Source organism: Schistocerca serialis, chromosome 9 (assembly GCF_023864345.2).
Source record: "Schistocerca serialis cubense isolate TAMUIC-IGC-003099 chromosome 9, iqSchSeri2.2, whole genome shotgun sequence".
Classification (NCBI taxonomy): domain Eukaryota; kingdom Metazoa; phylum Arthropoda; class Insecta; order Orthoptera; family Acrididae; genus Schistocerca; species Schistocerca serialis.
Genome location: NC_064646.1, coordinates 93,171,178 through 93,195,074, shown reverse-complemented (window position 1 = coordinate 93,195,074; position 23,897 = coordinate 93,171,178). Strand labels below are relative to the sequence as shown.

The 23,897-nt window shown below is 42.0% G+C and overlaps 1 protein-coding gene and 1 non-coding gene across 2 annotated transcripts in view; both read left to right on the top strand.

Moving 5' to 3' along the window:
- The window catches only part of LOC126419391 (uncharacterized), a 211,532-nt gene that overhangs the window by 128,561 nt on the left and 59,074 nt on the right, over positions 1–23,897 (top strand). The gene's annotated exons all lie outside the window — the stretch shown is intronic.
- Positions 3,536–3,619, top strand: Trnas-gga (transfer RNA serine (anticodon GGA)). Its single transcript is given in 2 exon segments — positions 3,536–3,575; positions 3,585–3,619. It is a non-coding gene; the product is annotated as a tRNA-Ser (tRNA).

Genomic DNA, 23,897 nt, shown 5'->3' with positions numbered 1-23,897 from the left:
AAAGTGAAAAGTTTTATGGCAAAGACAAAGTTAAAAAGCAGATTATCTCTCAATAAATGGTTTTACATGTGAAATGTGGTGTAAACCTTTACTCTTCCTAGTACGCAGACTTTCAACTGCAAAGCAATTGTCATGTTTTATACGTCGGTAAGGAATGCTAAAATTTTTCTCAAGGTTAGCGTCTATGTTATTTTTCTCTGAGCCAGCCGGCGCACGGGGCTGCCTGTGGTGCGAGTCATTGTCTGTTCCTTTGTTGGCGCGCGTCGTTGTTGGGATTTGGAGACCTAACTTCTACAAATTCACCTTGCCCAGAGGGCCCAGCCCTGTTTAAATCCCGCCAGTTCTGATGAAATTCAGGTCTGTCGTTATGATTATTTCGTCTGTCATCATGTCGGTAGTTCCTGTAGTTTCTTGTCTGTCGGTCATGTGGTGGAGAATTTCTGCCGGAATCGTAACTGCGCGCTGAACTGTTGCATCTGAAGTTATTCTGTCTCCCTTGATCATAATTGTTTTTGTTCCCATATTGTCTGTTTCTATGGTAATCTCTGTCATATTCATTACTACAGAAATGCGATCTTTCTCTGTAACTAGTATTACTCTGCCAGTGGTTGTCATATGGGTGGTGTCACGATTTGCGTTGTAAGAATAGACTTGTCGTGTCCAGTTATTGTTTCTGTCGTCACGGAATTGTGACGGATGTGACCTGTAGTGATTGTTTTCCTGTTTTCGCATCCGGCGACTGTCTGTGTCAATTTCTAGTTCTTGTAACAGTCCCTGAAAAGCTTCAATGTCGTCTTTGCAACGTCCTACTAAAATAATATGTCGTAAATGTTCAGGCAATTTGAGTAAGCAAATGCGGATGAGTTCTGAGGGGCTGTATGGGTTTGAAAGATACTGATTCTTATGCAACATGTCTTCAAAATATGTCACAAGACTGGAGAATTCAGATTGTTCGAAATGTTTCATCATTATGATGCCATGTTTTACTCGGTCTTGTGTGGCTTGAGACCAATATGCTGAGAGGAAGGCATGGTAAAATTCTCCTTCACTGTGGCAATCATGAATGACCGATCGCATTCTTACAGCTGGTTCATTCTCTAAGTAGCCACACATAAATTATAATCTGTGTTCTAGCGACCAGTTGGGAGGAAAACAATGAGAGAATTGATGGAGCCATGCTTGTGGATGAATGTCGTTGCCAGAATTTTTAAATGTTTTGAATTTACGTGTAGTAATGAACAGCTTATAGTCAAAATCATCATGTCGGCGAGTAGCATATCGGTCATTGTTACGTCGTGTCGGCGGTTCCATCTCAAAATTCGGTGCACCTTGCCAATTTCTCTCATAACTTCCGAAATGCGCTGTGTTATTATTTTGTGGCTGTTCCGTATTTCTATGTCCCTCTTCCTGTACTGGAGCGCGAGTGTCCTCTGAAATATGTAATTCTTGTATTACCTGTGTCAGCTGATCTTGTACTTCCCGGATTTCTCTTTGGTGTTGCGTATCAATTTGATTCAGATTTTGTTTCAGTTTCCTAATTTGTTCGCACTCTTCTGTGTCATTAAAGACTACCGGTTTTGTGTCATTCAGATTATCATCTACCTTCGTAGATAAATTAGTGAACTGATCCGAAAGTTCGGCTACCTTCTCCGATAGTGTACTTATTTCCTCAGTGTGTTTTTCTGAAACAAGTTTCAGAGTATCTACTGTGTCCTTTAAGTTTCCCTGAGCTTTTGCAAGTTGCGTAACCGAATCGGTAGATGCAACTGAGTCAAATTTAGCTTGCAAGGTCTCATGATTTTCATGAACAATAATTTGCAGTTCTTTTATGGCTGCTTCGTGATTCTGTAATTCATTTTCATGCCGCGAAAAAATAGGTTGGAAATGCTCACAAATTTGTGTTTTTACGTCATTACAAACTTTTTGACATTTCGATTCGATGTTATGTAGCTCAGTAGTTAAATCTTCACGCGTTTGTTCAAGAGTTTGTTCCAATGAGTCTAACTTTTGAAGCTGTTGCTGTGTTTGTCTCTGGTGTCGTTCCATTGTGTCTAACTTTTGAAGATTTTGTTCCATTGTGTCTAACTGTTGCTGTGTTTGTCTCTGGTGTTGTTCCATTGTGTCTAACTTTTAAAGCTTTTGTCCCATTTGTCTCTGATTTTGTTCCATTTGTTGCATTAATTGCAATAATAATGTATTAGTGTCTGGAATCTGTTTCTCTATGCTTTTTGGCAGTGCATTTTCACCGGCAACATTCACATTTTGACAAGCAGAAAATGTGTCTTGACTCATTTGAGAAAACGGTGAGGACCCAAAACCTAAGTCTACAGTATTTGCAATATTGTGTTCTGTCATTTCGGATTCCTGAGGCGAGCTGTTGCCGACCGATCGATCGATAATGCTTCCCTGTTCACTAATTGTATCACTGTCTACACCATTGTTTGCAGCCCGCTCCATTTCCCTATGCACAATTACCAAATTACTACTTTGAACATCAGTTAATTCATTACTCGGTGGCGCTAACACACTGCTTTCGTTTTCACTGTCATTTCTCAGTTTACTTAGGAGCCTAGTATTACGTTTTTCACACGCCATTATTGTCACAATATTTCACACGATAACACAGAAAAGCACAATTTGAAGAGCAAAAATAAGAGAACACATTAACATAGTACTGAAAATAATATCTCGTTAATTGCAAGCGCAGCAGCGAAATACTTGGTGCAAATTAACATGCATGCCACAACAACAATGAAAGACTGCAACTACAAAGGAGATTCTCTCTACAATTACGCGCTAGCAATAAACAATAGCTACACTAATTACACAAACTACAAGAAAAAAATCAGAAGATTCCAGTGAGGTATCCTCGGCAAAGGGTCGACATATGAAACGTCCCCTTAGAACAATTTATACAAGACTGTGCTTAAACTGACATACAATATTTTTAGCGCAACGCAATCTGACTTTCAAAAATCCCTGCAAAAGAATGGCCCTGAGTAACATTAAACTATACCTTTCAGAAATCACTTACCTCACAAAAATCTTCATTACTCGAACTACTGCAGTACAGCGAACGCCACTACTGTCAGCTAAATAAAAGATTCAAACTACGGAAGGCACTAACTACTGATAGGGATAGTTAGCAAATGAAAGATATTAATAGAGAACAAACAATGTATTTACCTTAGTATCATCAAAAGTCATAATATATATAGCAGTTCATGACAAATTACAAAACTCCGCCATCTCTCTCCCCACATCCACCACTGCTGGCGGCTCACCTCCAACTGCGCAACGCTACGCGCTGTTCACAGGCAGCTGCCTAACACTACAAGGGCGAGTATTACAACAATGCAAAGCAGCCACAGACTGCACACAGCACAGCCAGTGATTTTCATACAGAGGTGGCGTTACCAATAAAAAAACCTAAACAGCCTACTTACACTTTGACCGCCACAATAACGTACAGGAACGGGTGGATCACATCACGCTTGTGGTCCATCATGTTGCTGACCTGTCCATACCACAGCCGGCCCGAGTGGCCGAGCGGTTAAAGGCGCTACAGTCTGGAACCGCACGACCGCTACGGTCGCAGGTTCGAATCCTGCCTCGGGCATGGATGTGTGTGATGTCCTTAGGTTAGTTGGGTTTAAGTAGTTCTAAGTTCTAGGGGACTTATGACCACAGCAGTTGAGTCCCCTAGTGCTCAGAGCCATTTTTTTGTCCATACCACAGTCTTCTGGCACTCTTAAGCGGCGCCTTGTGCCTTGGTGGACAGAAGAGAGCCGTTTAGCCACCCGGGACAGGCGTGCGGCTCTTCGCCGATTTAAATGCCGCCCAACAGCGTTCAATCTTACCGCCTTTCGAATCGCGAGACCCAGAGCACGCCGTGTCATTAAAGAGAGCAAGAAAAGGTCATGGCAGGAGTTTCTGGACTCCATCAACCATTCCACTTGTTCCACAAAAGTATGGGAAGCCATCCGGAGGATTTCCGGTAAACATAGCCGTTTACCAATAGCTGCTGTCCTGAACCAGGGATGCCTCCAAACGACACCCAGAGCCATTGCTCAGACGCTGGCAGAGCATTTTGCACAAAGTACTGCCACTGCAAATCAGGATCCAGCGTTTCGTCGCTACCGTTCGACTGTCGAAAGAGCGACCTTGGACTTTCGGTCGAACAGTTCTGAGGCCTACAATTCCCCTTTCTGCATGTGTGAACTTGAATCGGCACTTACTGAGACTTCTGACACTGCACCAGGTTACGACCGCATCCGGTACTCCATGCTTCGACATCTGCCAGCGGCGTCAAAGGAAATCCTCCTCGAATGTTTTAATCTCATATGGCAGACAGGAGTGTTCCCCACCTCGTGGAGGGAGGCAATCCTCATCCCTCTCCTCAAACCAGGAAAGGACCGCACATGTCCCGGTAGTTATCGTAGTATCGCCTTGACAAGCTGTGTCGGAAAGACCCTGGAACGGATGGTTAACTGGCGTCTGGTCTGGCTGTTAGAGACCATGTCCCGGTAGTTATCGCAGTATCGCCTTGACAAGCTGTGTCGGAAAGACCCTGGAACAGATGGTTAACCGGCGTCTGGTCTGGCTGTTAGAGACCAGACAGCTCCTTAGCCGCTTTCAGTGTGGATTCCGAAAATTTCGGTCCACGGTTGACAGACAACCTGACCCTCCTAGAGGCGGCTATTCAGCAGGCTTTTCTCCGTCAGTATCACTGTATCTTCTTTGATATCAGTAAGGCATATGATACTACTTGGAGACACTGTATTCTTGCACAACTGCATCAATGGGGCTTTCGTGGCCGCCTCCCCATTTTCATTCGGTCTTTCCTGTCTCAGAGGTTTTTTCGGACCCGCGTTGGTAGCACACTGTCTGATCGCTTTGAGCAAGAGAACGGTGTCCTCCAGGGCAGTGTTTTAAGCGTTACTTTCTTTGCCATAGCCATCAATACTATAACGTTTACAGTGAGGAGTCCAGTACAGTGCTCCTTATTTGTGGACGACTTTGCTGTTTTCTGTTCCTCCTCCAGTGTTGCAACCGTGAGCTGTCAGTTGCAGCTAACAGTGCGGCGCTTAGAGGAGTGGGCTGCAAAGACGGGTATTCGGTTTTCTGCCGGTAACTGTGTTTGTGTTCATTTTAATCGTTCTCGTCTTCTTTTTACTTTTCCTGCCTTGCATATGGGGGATACTGTCTTACATTTTAGAGACACAGTGCGGTTTCTGGGCCTAATTTTTAACTTCAGATTGTCATGGCTGCCACACCTACGTGACTTGAAAGCCAGAACGCTGAAGGCACTGAACATCCTCAAGTGCCTCAGCCACAGGTCTTGGGGCGTGGACAGGGCGCGTCTCCTTCAGTTTTATGGAGATTATGTGCGTTCATGGCTGGACTATGGATGCACAGTATATGGGTCAGCGAGGCCATCTTATTTGCGGATCCTTGACGCTGTTCACCATGCTGGGATTCGACTGGCCACGGGTGCTTATCGGACCAGTCCCGTACCCAGCCTCTATGCTGAGTCTGGCGAACCGCCACTTACCACCCGGCGGCAGCTCCGGCTGGTGCGTCAGATTTGTAAGTTTCTTGCAGCACCCAGCTCGCCTGCTCACCGTCTTGTTGCCCATCCACCTCTGGACCGCCTTTTTTCCCGCCGTCCCCGGGCTACGTTGCTGTCTGGGATCCGTGTGCAACGTGTACTAGAGTCCCTCGGTGTGGAGTCTGTATAACCCCAAATCCAAGGTTTTAACCGCCTGCCACCCTGGTTACTGAAGAGGCCTGGAGTGATTTTAGATTTATTACAGTACAAGAGAGATTGCACTCCTGCCACCGTTTTCAATGCAGCATTTTCAGCCATTTTATCTGAGTACCACGACTATGTAGCTGTTTTTACGGATGGGTCGAAACAAGGGGATTCTGTTGGTTGCTCAGTTGTTTTTCCGGATCGTGTCCTCAAGGTCCGACTGCCTCAGACTTTTACTGTCTTTCATGCAGAATTGTCTGAGATCTTGCGGGCACTGGAGCACATGAGACATTCTTCCTCTCCTAAATTTCTTGTCAGTTCCGATTCACTGAGTGCCCTTCACTCATTGCAACGTTTGTATCCAGCAGACAAAATTGTCCAGACCATCCAGGATGCCCTCCTCCGACTACAGCGACTGGGGAAGGTTGTAGCTTTCTGCTGGGTTTCGGGGCATGTCGGCATTGCTGGAAATGAAATGGCAGATCTCGCAGCCAAGGAGGCGTGACTCGCCCCGCAAGTATCTCAGTGTGCTATCCCCCTGCACGTACTCACCTCGCTGTTGAGCTCACGGGTCATGCGTCGGTGGGAGGATGAGTGGCTGGAAGTGACTAACAATAAGCTCTGTATAGTCAAGCCCACAACGCGTGTGTGGTGTACTTCCTTTCAGTCCCATCGACGGGACGAGGTTCTCCTCACTCGGTTTCGAATAGGCCACAGCCCTATGACGCATGGCTTCCTGCTCCGGCGAGAGGACCCTCCAATGTGTGGTGCTTGCGGCGTCCAGGTCACTGTGCGCCATGTTTTATTGGATTGTGTTTTATTTTCTGACCAGCGGGTCGCGGCTGACTTGTCAGCGGACCTGCCATCTCTTTTAGGCAACACTCAGACGAATGTGGCTAAAGTTTTAAGGTTCTGTGCCCTGTCAAATGTTTTTCCAAAGATTTTAGGGAGAGGATTTTAATTTCATCTACATCTACATCTACATTGATACTCCGCAAGCCACCCAACGGTGTATGGCGGAGGGCACCTTACGTGCCACTGTCATTACCTCCCTTTCCTGTTCCAGTCGCGTATGGTTCGCGGGAAGAACGACTGTCTGAAAGCCTCCGTGCGCGCTCTAATCTCTCTAATTTTACATTCGTGATCTCCTCGGGAAGTATAAGTAGGGGGAAGCAATATATTCGATACCTCATCCAGAAACGCATCCTCTCGAAACCTGGCGAGCAAGCTACACCGCGATGCAGAGCGCCTCTCTTGCAGAGTCTGCCACTTGAGTTTATTAAACATCTCCGTAACGCTATCACGGTTACCAAATAACCCAGTGACGAAACGCGCCGCTCTTCTTTGGATCTTCTCTATCTCCTCCGTCAACCCGACCTGGTACGGATCCCACACTGATGAGCAATACTCAAGTATAGGTCGAACGAGTGTTTTGTAAGCCACCTCCTTTGTTGATGGACTACATTTTCTAAGCACTCTCCCAATGAATCTCAACCTGGTACCCGCCTTACCAACAATTAGTTTTATATGATCATTCCACTTCAAATCGTTCCGTACGCATACTCCCAGATATTTTACAGAAGTAACTGCTACCAGTGTTTGTTCCGCTATCATATAATCATACAATAAAGGATCCTTCTTTCTATGTATTCGCAATACATTACATTTGTCTATGTGAAGGGTCAGTTGCCACTCCCTGCACCAAGTGCTGTGCTCGCTGTGTGATAAGCTCGCCCATATTTTATGTAAGTGGCCAGCCAATAACAACTTCCTGTGACATTCTTGTTGCTATGTTTCCCCTTTCCTTAGGTTTTACTTTCTTATGTAGCATTTTCCTTCTTTTCCTGCTTTCTTTGAGAGTGTGCTTTAGTTTTCTTAGGTCTGTCCACATTCGTCCCTTTTAATGTGTGTCAGTGCGCTAATGACCTCGATGTTGAGCGCCCATAAGCCCCAATACACCACCACTATAACATCATAACCTTCTTATAACATAATTCATAAACAGAACAAATGAGTACTTTACGTTTTCTTGAGGTGCATGTTATTCATTTGAATCCACACTGACACACTCACACACACGGCACAAGTTTCTTTCAGGAACGGAAGTGACATTAGTTCTGACTAGCAAGTTGAGGGATGGCTAACGGCTGAGAAGAGAGCAACGTCGATTACCGAGATCGCGCCACAGGCACCGGCATCTTCTTGAGGCAGGATGGCTCTCTCCTAAGAGCTCGTTGTTGACATCTTGTCCGACAGCCACAAGACCCCATCGGTGCATCTATGATCGGTGACCTCTCGCGGCTCAGCCACAGGTCATTGCTCGTTCTATAGACGTTTTAGGGCAAGGGAGGGACCGTGATCAGACAAGAGCCTATTTTTTGCTCAGGCCTTCGAAGTTGGTGTCATTAGGCACAAAAGATCATCTGGGCTGTCGCTCCACCTGGCGTGGCGAGCAACAAATATAGAAACCTTCTTGGACCTCTTCATTGCTGCCCCCGATGCGCACCGTGTACAGCGACCAGGACCGACCTCTTTGTCATACACAGAGGTGCTGGATCTCATGCTGGATCTCACCTCTCCTTGGCTGCTGAGTTGACCACGGCCCCGTCGATTCAGGGCGTGGTCTGCATGCCATCACCATCGTCAGCCGTGTGCTCCCCTCATTGCTGTCGTCCTCGTTCCTTGTCAGCTCGTGTGTGGTGTGCCAGGTGTCGTAGCTTCAACTCCCTCTGGCTCAGTTACGCCACCTTAACACACTAAGACAACTAATTTTAGTACATGGAAAGTGCTCATGTTTAACCATCAGTACCATACCTTTTATTTTTTTTAAGACAGTGAACTGGTTTCATTACAAAAGGAATAATTTTACTTGTTTGTAAATAAACTTCAGGATAAATTAAAATAGAAATGTAACAGAACTGTTTTTTATAGCTAAACATAAAAATGTACAAGACAACTTCCTTCACAGTCGTTCACACACACACACAATCAAGGATAGGGAATCAATATTATCTGGACAGGATCCCATTACCATTTCTAACTACCAATTCGTACGACTAACACTGTGTTGGCCAACCCGACTACATATTTACTATTTTCTACTTTTTATCTCTAATCTTGTCTTTTTTTCTGGGTTCCCTATGTGTCAGACGTCCCTCTTATTGTGCCTGCGAACATGTATAAAACACAAAAAACTTAGACATGTGTCAGTCTTACCAAGATTTTTTGTTGGAAGTTTGGATAGCGTCCTTTATCGTGTTCTATTGCGACACTTCTTCTCTCCTCTATTTTCTTCCCGTTTTCTCCTTTTGTCACGAATGGTTTTTTAAGGCCTGGAACATGTTTCGGATTAGCAATGTCATAATGGCACAACACAAATATAGCTCACTGCTCACACTCGCAGTTGTTACACCATCTTGGTATCAACAAGTATTTCTGGCGTATCGATGCTGCTGTTCACTACATGCCGTTCTTTTAACATGCACTGGGTGCGCTAATTCACGCAACTGCTCAAAGCTGTCCAACTCTTACGTACTCAGGGGCATTCGAGATGCGTCGGTGCGTCCTCGTAACGACCTACGGGACTGGCCACCTTAAATATGTTCTTCAATGACGGAGATATAATTACGGGGAACTTTTCTGTTATTTACAGAGTTCCTAATCTATCTTTTTCTAGGGGTACGCACAGAAACACTTGTTTTCCGTCCTTTAATCATGTGTCTTTACAAAATTGTTTTCCGTCCTTTAATCATGTGTCTTTACAAAATACTCTAGTGCACTTCATTTTCTCAACATCTAGAGGCGAGATATCACTATTAATAATAAAAACACAAAATATAGGCACATATAAACGAGACATTCTACCACTGAGATCAGTACATATACAAACAAACAAGACACATTAGCCAAATCCTTATTCTAAGCCTATATTTACTACGTCCGCACTCTGGTTTAGTCATTCGTAATCCTGCCCGTTAAGGTGGGATGGACCAGGCTCCGGAGGGCGGACTTCGATCTATTCACGCAACTGCGCAAAGCTGCCCACCTCTTACGTATTCAGGGGCATTCGAGATGCGTCGGTGCGTCCTCGTAACGACCTACGGGACTGGCCACCTTAAATATGTTCTTCAATGACGGAGATATAATTACGGAGAACTTTTCTGTTATTTACAGAGTTCCTAATCTATCTTTTTCTAGGGGTACGCACAGAAACACTTGTTTTCCGTCCTTTAATCATGTGTCTTTACAAAATACTCTAGTGCACTTCATTTTCTCAACATCTAGAGGCGAGATATCACTAGTAATAATAAAAACACAAAATACAGGCACATAGAAACGAGACATTCTACCACTGAGATCAGTACATTGAAACACGTATGTAACATAGCAGCGATGGCGAGGCATTGTAGCATCTGTGACCAGAGAGTATGCGCTTGACCGCGCGAGTGTTGCGAGCGGTTTTCAGACAGTCGGTCAGTCGTTGCGAGTCTGTAGCTCTGTCTAGTTGGGTAGAGTACTCTGTCAGTAGTCGTCGCGTGCAGTACGCTAGTAGTCGTCATGCAGAGCAGTCGGTCAGTGGTAGCAGCCCAGTGGGGTTGTGTGATGTGGTCTGTCGGCAACACTGGTCAAGATGCTGAATGAGGTATACTGTTAATTAAGATAATCATCGGATAATGTAAAGTTTAATTATTGTAACTAATTTTCAACAAGTGCCCCCAATAATAACTTTGATTTCAAAAGCAATTTTACATAAAATTTTCATTTAATTGAAGTAACTATTTCGTTCCACTTCCCCTAAACAAAAGTTTCAGTTTTCAATTAGATTACAAAAAAAAAAAAAAGGAATATTATTATTTGCAATGCAGTTCCTCCAAGTGGTGCGCAACAACAAGAGCAGAAATTTGACTAGGTGTTGCAATGAGGTAAGGAATTTAATTTTGATTTTTGCACAGGGCCAAAGACCGATATTTCGGTTTAATTGAATCATTATTATCACTGAGATTTTCTTATCACTGAATGGACTTTAATTTTTTATGAAGAACTTATACTTGAGTCAGATTGTGATTCTCACTTTTATTGTCATTAAATTTAATTGCTAGGGAGGTTACGTTTGGCTCCCATTCATTTATTATTTCTGTCTTTAAAATTTCAGTGGATAGGTTACACTTAGCGCAATGTCCATTAGCATTCATAAATAATATTGTCATTCATTGTAAATTTTTGTGGGGAGGTTACACTTGGCGACACCCAGTCCAGGATCGTATTTCGTTGAGAGTCTTTTGAGCAACAGTCAGATATCTGCTCTTATTTGCTTAGATATAATTAGGATTTGGCGCAACGCTTTTATTAACTTGTGACTTTCTTTCTACAGGTCAACGGCAATTCTTTGCTCTGTTGTATTTGTGTGTTACTTTTGCATTGTGCTTATTTGTTTTGTGAATAATTGTGACTATTGCAAAAATGCCGCAAAAGACTGTGAATAGTGTATCGCGAGGTATTATGAATGAAATTACCGACGCAAACAACTTTACCGATAGGACATGTGACACGCAGTGTAATGATGACAATCCTGCGTTCACTAACAATCAGTGCATTCCAACCACTAGTGATGACTTTTACCTTGATAATGAACAAACGAACTCAATTGTCTCGTCTGTTAATTTGACGACAATTGATGACGCGGAGCGGTCTATAGTAATGAGCGCTGCCGAGCTTAACACACCCGATTTAGAAAATCTAAGTAATGTACAGACAAATTTGTCTAATGAAAATGAACAGATCACACAAAGTAGGACAGATTTATTTAATTCCGAAACAATGACTGATAGTATACATTTCACTGACAAACCTTTTTGTAAATCTCAAAATGACCAAATGGTTACAGAAAGTGAAACAATTCCAGATCCACTATTGAACAGCACAGAGAATAGAAATGCTGACCTTGAGTCGAATCCAATTATGGCTTTGTTGCGACAAATGAGTAAACAACTTAATGAAAATAGTGTAGATAACAAACAATTTAAAGAGAATTTCAAACAACTTAGGGAAGATAACAAACACTTAAATGAGAAACTAGACAATAATGACGAAAATCTCAAACAACTTAATAAAAAATTAGACGACAATTCCAGACAGCTTAGTGAACAAATTAGAGACGTTGCCGCGCAGTGCCATGACACTAAGGAACAGTTGCGCGTGGAAATTGAGGCTTGTTCAAAAAAAAATAGCGAAGAAATTAAGTCTGTTGCGCAGGAATTAAGAGAAATGCAAACAGCCGCAACAGACACACTCAGAGACGAAATTAGCAGAGTCGCTAAACAATGCTCTGAAAAAGCTGCACAATTACGGGACGAGTTTAAAGCAATGACGGTAGAACTTTCGCGCACAATGGACGCAAAGATAGACGCGAAATTCGAACAGCAGAACACTCAGATTAACGAGCGCTTTAATCAGCACATACAGAACAGTGATACGCGTTTCCGCAGATTTATTCAAGATCAAAACAAAGTAAAACGACAAGTCATGCAAACAATCACTGCACAAAGACAAGAGGACAAACGTAAAATGTTCGCGAAAGCAAAAACGTATGTAGACAATAATATTACTACAGTGTCCGACAAAATTAATACCATAGAACAATTGAACGCGAAATTACGGGATGAAATTTCTGATCTTAAATCAAAAACAGATACACACACAGTAAATATTCAAACAGTGACAGACAGATTCGAACAATTAGAACTAACACAGGATTGCGATGTCATCAAAGCTGATGTTAAAAAACTGAGCGAAACTACGCGTAAGTTGCAAAAACAGATTAATGCGTCTGATTCTAAAACCGACGATCAGGTTAAAATACTGACTGAAAAATGTGATGAATTGGCCAGTCGTATTGATGTTATCGGAAATACTAATGACAATAAATCAGACGATACTGCACCGGTTTCATTTAACCAAACACCTGAATTTCAAAATTTACAGCAGACAATTAATGAGATCGATTCATCTAACAACACGTTACGGAGGAAGTTGTCAAGTTTACAACAAGAAGTAACAGAAATGAAAAACATTTCAGTTAATAACATACAGCAGACGCCACGTTGCGAGCATTTGTCAGAGTCACGCAGCGTGTATAATGTGAACAATTTACAGAGACTACGCGACTTAAAAACCGAAAAGCCACGCGACTTAAAATCTGAAAAGCTACGCAACTTGAAATCCGAAATGACACAGACGAACAGATTCACACACAAACCTGAACGTGTTATCAAACTGAGTGACGAGAACGTAGATTTCGAGCAATTTGCATTTGTAAGAAAATGTCGTTATCAGGAGAAAGAAAACTGGCGTTCTACGGATCGGAGCGTGGAATGTCAGATCCCTTAATCGGGCAGGTAGGTTAGAAAATTTAAAAAGGGAAATGGATAGGTTGAAGTTAGATATAGTGGGAATTAGTGAAGTTCGGTGGCAGGAGGAACAAGACTTCTGGTCAGGTGACTACAGGGTTATAAACACAAAATCAAATAGGGGTAATGCAGGAGTAGGTTTAATAATGAATAGGAAAATAGGAATGCGGGTAAGCTACTACAAACAGCATAGTGAACGCATTATTGTGGCCAAGATAGATACGAAGCCCACACGTACTACAGTAGTACAAGTTTATATGCCAACTAGCTCTGCAGATGACGAAGAAATTGAAGGAATGTATGATGAAATAAAAGAAATTATTCAGATTGTGAAGGGAGACGAAAATTTAATAGTCATGGGTGACTGGAATTCGAGAGTAGGAAAAGGGAGAGAAGGAAACATAGTAGGTGAATATGGATTGGGGGACAGAAATGAAAGAGGAAGCCGTCTGGTAGAATTTTGCACAGAGCATAACTTAATCATAACTAACACTTGGTTTAAGAATCATGAAAGAAGGTTGTATACATGGAAGAACCCTGGAGATACTAAAAGGTATCAGATAGATTATATAATGGTAAGACAGAGATTTAGGAACCAGGTTTTAAATTGTAAGACATTTCCAGGGGCAGATGTGGACTCTGACCACAATCTATTGGTTATGACCTGTAGATTAAAACTGAAGAAACTGCAAAAAGGTGGGAATTTAAGGAGATGGGACCTGGATAAACTGAAAGAACCAGAGGTAGTACAGAGATTCAGGGAGAGCATAAGGGAGCAATTGACAGGAATGGGGGAAATAAATACAGTAGAAGAAGAATGGGTAGCTTTGAGGGATGAAGTAGTGAAGGCAGCAGAGGATCAAGTAGGTAAAAAGACGAGGGCTAGTAGAAATCCTTGGGTAACAGAAGAAATATTGAATTTAATTGATGAAAGGAGAAAATATAAAAATGCAGTAAGTGAAACAGGCAAAAAGGAATACAAACGTCTCAAAAATGAGATCGACAGGAAGTGCAAAATGGCTAAGCAGGGATGGCTAGAGGACAAATGTAAGGATGTAGAGGCCTATCTCACTAGGGGTAAGATAGATACCGCCTACAGGAAAATTAAAGAGACCTTTGGAGATCAGAGAACGACTTGTATGAATATCAAGAGCTCAGATGGAAACCCAGTTCTAAGCAAAGAAGGGAAAGCAGAAAGGTGGAAGGAGTATATAGAGGGTCTATACAAGGGCGATGTACTTGAGGACAATATTATGGAAATGGAAGAGGATGTAGATGAAGATGAAATGGGAGATACGATACTGCGTGAAGAGTTTGACAGAGCACTGAAAGACCTGAGGCGAAACAAGGCACCCGGAGTAGACAATATTCCATTGGAACTACTGACGGCCGTGGGAGAGCCAGTCCTGACAAAACTCTACCATCTGGTGAGCAAGATGTATGAAACAGGCGAAATACCCTCAGACTTCAAGAAGAATATAATAATTCCAATCCCGAAGAAAGCAGGTGTTGACAGATGTGAAAATTACCGAACTATCAGCTTAATAAGTCACAGCTGCAAAATACTAACACGAATTCTTTACAGACGAATGGAAAAACTAGTAGAAGCCAACCTCGGGGAAGATCAGTTTGGATTCCGTAGAAACACTGGAACACGTGAGGCAATACTGACCTTACGACTTATCTTAGAAGAAAGATTAAGGAAAGGCAAACCTACGTTTGTAGCATTTGTAGACTTAGAGAAAGCTTTTGACAATGTTGACTGGAATACTCTCTTTCAAATTCTAAAGGTGGCAGGGGTAAAATACAGGGAGCGAAAGGCTATTTACAATTTGTACAGAAACCAGATGGCAGTTATAAGAGTCGAGGGACATGAAAGGGAAGCAGTGGTTGGGAAGGGAGTAAGACAGGGTTGTAGCCTCTCCCCGATGTTGTTCAATCTGTATATTGAGCAAGCAGTAAAGGAAACAAAACAAAAATTCGGGGTAGGTATTAAAATTCATGGAGAATAAATAAAAACTTTGAGGTTCGCCGATGACATTGTAATTCTGTCAGAGACAGCAAAGGACTTGGAAGAGCAGTTGAATGGAATGGACAGTGTCTTGAAAGGAGGATATAAGATGAACATCAACGAAAGCAAAACAAGGATAATGGAATGTAGTCTAATTAAGTCGGGTGATGCTGAGGGAATTAGATTAGGAAATGAGGCACTTAAAGTAGTAAAGGAGTTTTGCTATTTGGGGAGCAAAATAACTGATGATGGTCGAAGTAGAGAGGATATAAAATGTAGGCTGGCAATGGCAAGGAAAGCGTTTCTGAAGAAGAGAAATTTGTTAACATCCAGTATTGATTTAAGTGTCAGGAAGTCATTTCTGAAAATATTCGTATGGAGTGTAGCCATGTATGGAAGTGAAACATGGACGATAAATAGTTTGGACAAGAAGAGAATAGAAGCTTTCGAAATGTGGTGCTACAGAAGAATGCTGAAGATTAGATGGGTAGATCACATAACTAATGAGGGAGTATTGAATAGGATTGGGGAGAAGAGAAGTTTGTGGCACAACTTGACCAGAAGAAGGGATCGGTTGGTAGGACATGTTCTGAGGCATCAAGGGATCACCAATTTAGTATTGGAGGGCAGCGTGGAGGGTAAAAATCGTAGGGGGAGACCAAGAGATGAATACACTAAGCAGATTCAGAAGGATGTAGGTTGCAGTAGGTACTGGGAGATGAAAAAGCTTGCACAGGATAGGGTAGCATGGAGAGCTGCATCAAACCAGTCTCAGGACTGAAGATCACAACAACAACAACAAGAAAATGTAAGGAATTTAATAATGACAGCGTACAGGTACACGATTTGCACTGTATACGACAATTTATCTTCGTACATTCACCGCTATTACCTGTAATGCAGAAACTAGCTTTGAACCAGAGGCGACAATTTGCTATTGTATTTTCATCAGCATTACGTATTATGCAGAAACTGGAATTAGCGAGAATACAGCGATTTACTTTTGGAATTTTACCGCTATTGCTTGCAACGCAAAAGCTAAAATTTATTTGCAGTGCGTAAAAGACCTCAGGGGATTCATTACGCTTTAATGAATATGTGCCGTAGCGAGCATAGGGCCCCGAGCTGCAGTAGTGCTGTTTCATCTTTAGTTTTCTGCACTGCTGCCTTCTCTTCTACTATCCTTTATATCTATCAAAACTGCTCTTCAACTATTGCTCTATGTAGAATTAAGAAACATTGTAATGAAAACCCGATATGACAAATCTTTTACCGAATGTGACAATTTTCAGCAGGCACTCCCGTAATGACAACTACCGCCATAACTTTAATAACAGATAAAAATCGTAATCATCAGTATGTGTAAAGTTAACAGCAAACGCATTTTTTGGTAACAATAGACGTTTTCCACCACAGTAGCATGAAAGTCAGCCGCTTAGCATACGTAACCAACAATGCAGTCTACAAGGTCAACCAAACTTTAATGTTTCGCCGCGTGCACGTATAGTCCCAGCTCCAACAAATAGCAACGCATGGCAGCAAAGAAATAACTACGTACAGATAACACACTATTTCAACTCGTATCGCAATGCACCGTATAGGAACGACTATTACGACAGACGTAAAAATAATGAGAACAATTTTCAGCGTACATCTAACAACAGGCGGACATACCAACAGCAAAATTTTACACAAGAACCTATTATCATGAATGAAACAGACAATAGGTGTCATCCATAGCGTAACACGTCAGTAAGAAATAACAAAGCAGTTCATATAGTGGATATGCCACAATATTCTCCCGTAAATAACAGCACGTACGATAGAATTTGACCAGACACAGTACAGATCGCATCTTCTAATAACACAAGCACTACCTTTGACACGCAAAATGTTATTCACGAAAATTTAATTACTTTTGACGATATCAGAGACACTCTCTTGCAGGAAAGACCAGTTATTCAGAAAACCATTTCACATCGTGTTATCGAAATTAAGATTGGTTCATCGAAATTCTCAGCAGTAATTGATTCCGGCTCACCTATATCAGTAATAAATGAGGAGACTTTCAACGAGTGCAACAAAGGGAATACTTATCCGACATTACCTTTAGGCAAAACAAAAGTGAAGGGAGCAGTATCGAGTAAAGGAGTAGACGGTAAATTACAGACGCATTTATCATTTTGTATTGGAGGTCATACTTTCCACTCTAATTTTTGGATTGTTCCTTTATTGACAACAGACGTTATTTTAGGTACGAATTTTCTGTACAACACGACGCATTTATTGATTTTCAGAATTCTTATTTAATGTTAAAGGATGAAAATATACAATTTGCTATAGAATTTCAGCACTCACTATCTGCGGAAGAGCAAACAATTAACAGCACAGAGGTCATTTCCGCAACACGTAACATAGCCTGTAATCCCACATTGTTCACAGATACGTACGTACACAACTATAATACTCCAGACGAAGCTGACTACGACGTAATGCAATTGATTTATGATAAGGTTAAAGAGAGCAGTGCAACTACAGACGACGAACGAACGCACTTACACAAAATTCTTTTACAGCAAGCTCCAGTTTTTGACAACATTCCTGGTACTATGTCCGGTTTTATGTATGAATTTCAAGTGAAACAGCACGACACATTTAAAGCAAAGCATTATCCTATTCCATATATCCACAGAGAACAAGTTAAAAAAGAATTGCAGGATATGCTCGACCAAGGAATTATAGAACCAGCAGTTAGTCCGTACGTAAACCCGTTGCATATTGTTAAGAAAAAAGATGGCTCACTTCGCCTTGTACTTGATTCACGTCACGTTAATGACATTATTATTAACGAAACAGATCGACCACAGACATTAGAGGAACTTTTACAGAAATTTCACGGTACAGCTATTTATTCTACACTAGATTTGAAATCGGGATTTTGGCAAATTCAACTTCATCCGAATTGTAGAAAATACACAGCTTTTCTCTGTTTCGGCGACTGTTATCAATTTTGCAAATTACCGTTCGGCTTAACTATTTCTTCTGCAGCTTTCATTCGCGGTTTGAACACAATACTTCCGACAGAACTTAAAGACAGAGTTACGACGTATGTAGACGACATTCTTATCGCAGAAGCTAACTGGTCTGAACACAATCTGATTCTTGAACAACTGTTACAAACTTTTCATGCACAAGGACTTACAGTTAATCTTAGTAAATCGCACTTTGGCAAAACTTCTATAAAATTTCTTGGACACGTAATTTCAGCAGAACGCATTGCACCTGATCCGGAAAAACTTCAAGCTCTACGTGACATTACTGTTCCTACGACGAAGAAGCAATTACGCAGTTTTTTGGGCTTAATTAACTTTTTTCGTAAATTTATTCATTATTCAGCTTTAGACACGCCTAGACTATGCCACTTAACAGGTAAAAACAGTATTTGGTCTTGGGATAAGCAAGCACATTCTGAATTCATGAACCTGAAGCATGCTTTGTTGAATGCTCCACTTTTATCGCACCCCGATCTTACTAGAAATTTTTCCATTGCCACCGACAATTCTAACACCGCTTTAGGCGTACATATTTTCCAGGAAATTGAAGAAGATGGTTCTACAGTAATTAAAAACATCGCATTTGCAAGTCGCATTCTGTCACCTGCTGAACGAAATTATTCCGTCACAGAACTTGAAACATTATGCGTTGTATGGGCTTTTACGAGATTTAGGCACTTTCTTTATGGCAGACATACCAACGTCTACACAGACCACAGAGCGATACAATTTTTGCTTTCAGCTAAATTTACTCACGACAGATTAAGTAGATGGAAACTATATTTACAAGAATTTAATTTTACGATTGTTCACATTCCCGGCACACAAAATGTTATAGCAGACGCACTATCGCGTTCTCTCGGCAACAATCAGCAAGACGTAGCAACCAACTTCTGATATATACACTCCTGGATATTGAAATAAGAACACCGTGAATTCATTGTCCCAGGAAGGGGAAACTTTATTGACACATTCCTGGGGTCAGATACATCACATGATCACACTGACAGAACCACAGGCATATAGACACAGGCAACAGAGCATGCACAATGTCGGCACTAATACAGTGTATATCCACCTTTCGCAGCAATGCAGGCTGCTATTCTCCCATGGAGACGATCGTAGAGATGCTGGATGTAGTCCTGTGGAACGGCTTGCCATGCCATTTCCACCTGGCGCCTCAGTTGGACCAGCGTTCGTGCTGGACGTGCAGACCGCGTGAGACGACGCTTCATCCAGTCCCAAACATGCTCAATGGGGGACAGATCCGGAGATCTTGCTGGCCAGGGTAGTTGACTTACACCTTCTAGAGCACGTTGGGTGGCACGGGATACATGCGGACGTGCATTGTCCTGTTGGAACAGCAAGTTCCCTTGCCGGTCTAGGAATGGTAGAACGATGGGTTCGATGACGGTTTGGATGTACCGTGCACTATTCAGTGTCCCCTCGACGATCACCAGTGGTGTACGGCCAGTGTAGGAGATCGCTCCCCACATCATGATGCCGGGTGTTGGCCCTGTGTGCCTCGGTCGTATGCAGTCCTGATTGTGGCGCTCACCTGCACGACGCCAAACACGCATACGACCATCATTGGCACCAAGACAGAAGCGACTCTCATCGCTGAAGACGACACGTCTCCATTTGTCCCTCCATTCACGCCTGTCGCGACACCACTGGAGGCGGGCTGCACGATGTTGGGGCGTGAGCGGAAGACGGCCTAACGGTGTGCGGGACCGTAGCCCAGCTTCATGGAGACGGTTGCGAATGGTCCTCGCCGTTACCCCAGGAGCAACAGTGTCCCTAATTTGCTGGGAAGTGGCGGTGTGGTCCCCTACGGCACTGCGTATGATCCTACGGCCTTGGCGTGCATCCGTGCGTCGCTGCGGTCCGGTCCCAGGTCGACGGGCACGTGCACCTTCCGCCGACCACTGGCGACAACATCGATGTACTGTGGAGACCTCACGCCCCACGTGTTGAGCAATTCGGCGGTACGTCCACCCGGCCTCCCGCATGCCCACTATACGCCCTCGCTGACGGCGGCGGTGCACAAATGCTGCGCAGCTAGCGCCATTCGACGGCCAACACCGCGGTTCCTGGTGTGTCCGCTGTGCCGTGCGTGTGATCATTGCTTGTACAGCCCTCTCGCAGTGCCCGGAGCAAGTATGGTGGGTCTGACACACCGGTGTCAATGTGTTCTTTTTTCCATTTCCAGGAGTGTATATTGTGAAGATCACAACGTTGTAATATATATATATATATATATATATATATATATATATATATATATATATATATAAGTGAATATTAGAATCAGAATTTATCTTCACACGTCTACGACAAGACAGAGATAAACTCCCATGTGGCTGAAGGTAAGAACCCTCACTAGGAATAATAATTTCAGAAACAGGAATAGTTCTGTAAGCCAAAATTTCCCTACTTTCAAAGGATTCCAAACCAGGTCTACCTGCACTGTTACAAGCAACGATAGCTACAGTAAGCCATCCATTACCCATACCAGCGGAACTTGAAACTTTCATAATAGAAAAGTTTAACCTCGCGCCACAAAACAAAGTAGGTCCATTAAGAAGAACAAATTGAGCAGTTTTGGAAACTCCTCTACTGTCGTTCTTTTTCCCCTTCGCGGAAGATGTAGAAGCACCAAGAGTGCCGTCCACATTTACAAGTGTTTTGTAAACAAGCAATCGTCGGCGACGACGATAACAACGTTTACGAACCATATATATATATATATATATATATATATATATATATATATATATATATATATATATATATATATATATATATATATATATATATATATATTACAACGTTGTGATCATTCACGCAAAAAATTACACATTTTAACGTTGCTTTTCCAGATGTCCTACATATGGAAAGAATTACTTTACTTGGTAAGCATCACAGATGTGGAAAAATTTCAATGACTTTCATACTTGCTTTGGAGACTAATTTTGTACATGGTAATAACCCTGTTTACTGTTCCTGACAAGTGCGCTGTAAGCTGTACATTCGATCAGCAATGGGGACGATATATCGTTTGAAATGCAGCATGAATGTCATATTACGCCGATTGGACGTTAGCAAGACGATTTGTTGTAACAAGCAAAACGCTCAGTCAGCGAATTCAGTTCTGCTTGCGTTGCCTGTCTGCCTTGTGGCACTTGCAAAGCATTACAGAGTAATTTACATGGGGAAAACAATAATTTCAGGCTTTGTTGTTCCTATGGTGAAGAAACTGAACATTGCATTTATACAAGTATTACTTCACGTAATTTTTGGGTAAAAGCTTTTGTCATTCCGCAAAAATTTCACTGTGTTTTGAGCGGATTGTAAAGTACTTTCAAGTACTACAAGTTGCGCTTTTTACTTACTTTAGCGTACAATTACTTTTGATCGTGGTGCAAAAAATTCAGAGCTGTCAGATAAATGTAGGATGAGACGAAAATACAGCATGCAGCAGCCTGTAAGTCTCACACGCGGTTTATTCTGCAACCAACATTCCAAAACCTCTGAAAACTTCACCGTAATGTCTGTAATTGCACCTGCTATCACGGCGATTTAAATCGAGCGTGATTTAATCGTCATTTCTTGATCTTACAGATAATTTTTTCGGACAAATTTAACACGACCTTCTCGTCCGACAGCGAGTCTACCGCAGCCCGCAGGTCGTCGCTCACAGAGCATATAACTCATCCAATTACGATGGAAACACTTTTCTCTCATTGGTTGATGAAAACTATCATACAATCAGATTAACCTTCCATGACCAATTTCGCGTGCAAACCACTATAGCCAATCAGCATTCGCAGATGCATCTACGTCACTTCATGTTGCAAAAATTCACAAAATTTTCCACAAAACCAAACGAAACGAAAATAAAAAAAACTATGCTTGAAATATACTTTAGAACTAAGTATCCTCTTACTGTCTTTCTGGCTGCCTTATTACAAAAGCAAACGCTCTCAGACATACGTCATCCACCAGTTAGGGGGATCCACAGTTTTCAGGACAACCTGGTTACGTAACACTTGCTAATTACGGATGGTGTAACACATTATAAAATTGAAATTTGACGTATGTCCCCACATACACGCTCACATTCACTCTCATCTACTACCATCCTAACAAAAAATATAAATATCGACTTTTAAACTATTATTTTCGTTACGAAAGCAAAATTATTAAAAGTTTACAATTAAAATTCTTTAAAAATAACTTGTGCGCACTGGGAGTGCTGATAGTATTTTCAAATGACAAAGAAACTTAAACTGTCGTGTTTCCTATCTGAATTTACTTTACTAAGTGTCGGTTAAGTATTTTTAATAGGTTTTTTATATTTTCAAAACTGTTAAAGTTATCTGCATGAAAATTTTACACAATTTCTTCTAAATTACAAAAGTTTTTATACCAAATTTGAAAGCAAACAGATCATAGTTATGCAATTTCTTAGGTGAGATGAATAACTGATCTTAGTACGCTCCACACGAGCAGTTCTCATGGCCCGCACACCGTCACAGGTGGCATTATGACGCCAGCAGCCGGCCACACAATGGCCGAGGCTGGAGGCTTCATTGCCAGCCTTCAATATAGCTTCACCTTCTTCTTCTTCTTCTATAGTGGTCGATCCAAGGATTGGTTTGCAACAGCTACAATGGCAGCTTGTCTCCATTCTGTGTGCCTTTCAGCTTTTCTCTTCATTTCTTTATAGGTGTTACATCCCACATCTTTCACGATTTGATCCATGTACCTCAGCCGTGGTCTTCCTCTTGGTCGTTTTCCCTCGACATATCCATCTATCATTGTGTTAAGGAGTCCTTTATGTCTTAATAGATGGTCTGTAAATTGCACTCTTCTTTTAACAATGACACTCCAGAAGTTTCTCTTCTCACCTGCTCTTTCCAGAACCACTTCGTTTGTGACCTTGTCGATACATCATATTTTGGGCATGCGTCTATAGCACCACATATCAAAAGAATTTAGCTTCTGGTCTTTCTCTGTCCCTAGAGGCCATGTTTCACACCCATAGCATGCCACACTCCACTCATATGATTTCAGAAGTCTTTTCCTGATTTCAAGGCTGATGCTCTTAGATGTTAAGATGTTTTTCTTCTTGTTAAAAGCAGCCTTTTTCTTGAGCAATTCTACTTCTCACTTCTGCGTTGCTCCTTCCATCCCTGGTAGTATTGCTGCCCAGATAAGTAAATTTATCAACTTGTTCAAGCAGTTCATTACCTACATGAACTTGGACTTTCACTTGATCTTTTATGTCGCATGCCATTACTTTTGTTTTTGCTTTATTAATTCTCATATTATATTCTTCCCCATAACTTTATCCATTCTATTCAGTAGGACCACAAGGTCTTCTTCACTTTCAGCTACGACAGCTATATCATTGTCATATCATATATATTCGTTGGTCATGAATTACTACACCTGTCTGTGAATTTTCCCTTACTTTTTCCAGCGCCTATTCAATGTATTGGTTAAAGATAACAGGAGATCGTGCGCAACCTTGTCGGACACCTTTACGTATCTGCACCTCTTCTTGTTTTGTCTGTCCACGGATAACTGCTGTCTCGTTTTTGTACAGGTTCCATATCATTTTTCCACCTTTATTCCTACTTTTTTGAGCACCTCAAACATCTTAT